Genomic DNA, 2,259 nt, shown 5'->3' with positions numbered 1-2,259 from the left:
AAAAAAAAAAGACCCTTCCAACCGCACTTTAGATACTTCAGATCCCATTATGAACACACAGACAACAGACGCAGACATTAAAGACTCGCCGCTAAATTCCGGCTCTAAGGCCACCCTGCTTCTTATTGCGGACTTGTACAAGTTAATCCCGGCTCTAAGGCCGCCCCGCTTCTTGTTGCGGTCTTGTACAAGTTTCCCACCACCTTTGTCGTGGTTTTACCCCGCTTACCTGCGGACTTCTCCCTTGCAAGGTTTTTCTATTTTTACTCCCTGCTTTACCACGGAATTTCCACTTTTGAACATGGCTAATGTCCCCGCTTTCCTGCGGATTACCTTGCAAGATTCCTTTATTTAGTTCCCGGGTGCGGGCGCCATTTATCGCCCTCAACGCGCAAGGACGACAAGAACCCCTGGTTCGGATGCATCTTCTCTCTCTCTATTTCCGCAAGTCTACACACTTATATACGCTGACATGACCAATCAGCGAGCAGGGTACAGGAGGGAGCGAATCAGGCTGTGCACCTGAACGAACAACTTCGCTAGCAACCAATGCTGTTTACTTCCTCTTTGGCTCTGCTTAGTCTCACGAGGCAATCCTAACCTGGCAACTAGCCAGGCGCCATCTTTTAATGGCGGAGGCCGCCCTGGCCAGGGGCCTGCCTCCGACACCTGGCCAGACCCTTCGTTCCCTAGCTAGGTTCCTGATCCCGCCAGATATCCTGAGGCTTTCTCAAGTCACCGCTCACCTGCCTGGTTACTTTCCTGATACTAGCTCCAGGATATCCTCACATTACCCTATTACTGAAGCCTATCACAGCATGGTAGAATGGTCAGGTTTGGGGGTATCAGCCTTCTCATGGTTAGCCCAACACTGATGCTAACAGATCCCTGGTTCTGACCCAACCCCATCCTAATCCAGTGGAGGGAAGAGAGATACAGTAATTGGAGGAGATAGGACCCAAGCATAAAGTTAGAAATAGGAGTTCTTAGTGGTCAGATAAGATCTTAATAGGCTATAAAGGCACAGGGAAGCTTTGTATGGTACAGGACCCCAAGTTCTTAAGACAGTATAAAAAGTGTGTCTTGGAATCCTGCTTCAGTTTTGCTGGAAGGTGGGATGTACTTTTGGAGAGTTTATGGTCAACAGGTTTCAAATTAGATCTACAGGCTCTGTGCAGTTGCCTTACTCCTCATTCATCTAGCTGGAGTTCTTGACCTGGGGAATATGTATTCCTAGTGATCTATGTGCAGGCATTGGGAAATGTATGCCTATGAGTGTGTTTTTTTTTTTGAGGGAAGACTCAGTTGCTTTGGTCAGATTCTCTTAGGGACTTGTGCCTGAAAACTCGAGAAACATTCCCACAGTTATCAGCAATGTAATTGTGAGTTAGGGGTCAGGGTCAGACATTTTTCATCAGCTTTTTCCTTCCACATTGAGTTCTCTAGAACTTTCAAGCTGTGAATAAGGTGAAAATGTAGTTTAAATAAAACAGAAACAATTATATACATTCATTACATGTAATCTATAATGTGCATGCATATATAATTATATGTGTATTATATTACGTGTGTGTGTGTGTGTGTGTGTGTGTGTGTGTCTTGGGGTCTGCATTCAACCCTGCACTTTTTATTCCATTTTTTAAAGATTATTTATTTATTTATTTGACAGAGAGAGAGAGAGAGAGAGAGAGATCACAAGTAGGCAGGCAGAGAGAGAAGGGGGGAAGCAGGATCCCCACTGAGCAGAGAGCCCCACGTGGGACTCGATCCCAGGACCCTGAGATCATAACCTGGGCCGAAGGCTGAGGCCCAACCCACTGACCCACCCAGGTGCCCCAACCCTGCTCTTTTTAAAGACCAACTGGCAAAATGATGCAATAGCCTTAGCACACAGTGCTTGATTGAAATTAATTTGATTAATTTGACAGCATCAGAGGCTTCTAAGTAAATGAAAACAGAAAGTTTGAAAGACCGCACCCTGGGAAAAAGATGAGAATGCAGAGGCTGGATCTAGTTCAGATACACAGCACAACATATTGCAGAGATGTGCAGCAGAAAGAAGCACAAGAGACAGCTGGGTTTGGATAGGGTGGGGTTAAGGGGTAGGGAAGGGTTGCTCTGGGAAATATCCTACCCAAAGAGAAACGACCTGATGTTTTCCTTAAAGAGAAGTTCATCGTCCTGAGACTTCAAAGAAAGAGCACTCCTAACCTTGAGGTTCACACTGAGCTAGGATTATCAACTGACACTATTTAAAAA

The sequence above is a fragment of the Mustela lutreola genome, chromosome 10 (assembly GCF_030435805.1).
Source record: "Mustela lutreola isolate mMusLut2 chromosome 10, mMusLut2.pri, whole genome shotgun sequence".
Classification (NCBI taxonomy): Eukaryota; Metazoa; Chordata; class Mammalia; order Carnivora; family Mustelidae; genus Mustela; species Mustela lutreola.
This window is presented reverse-complemented; position numbering follows the sequence as displayed.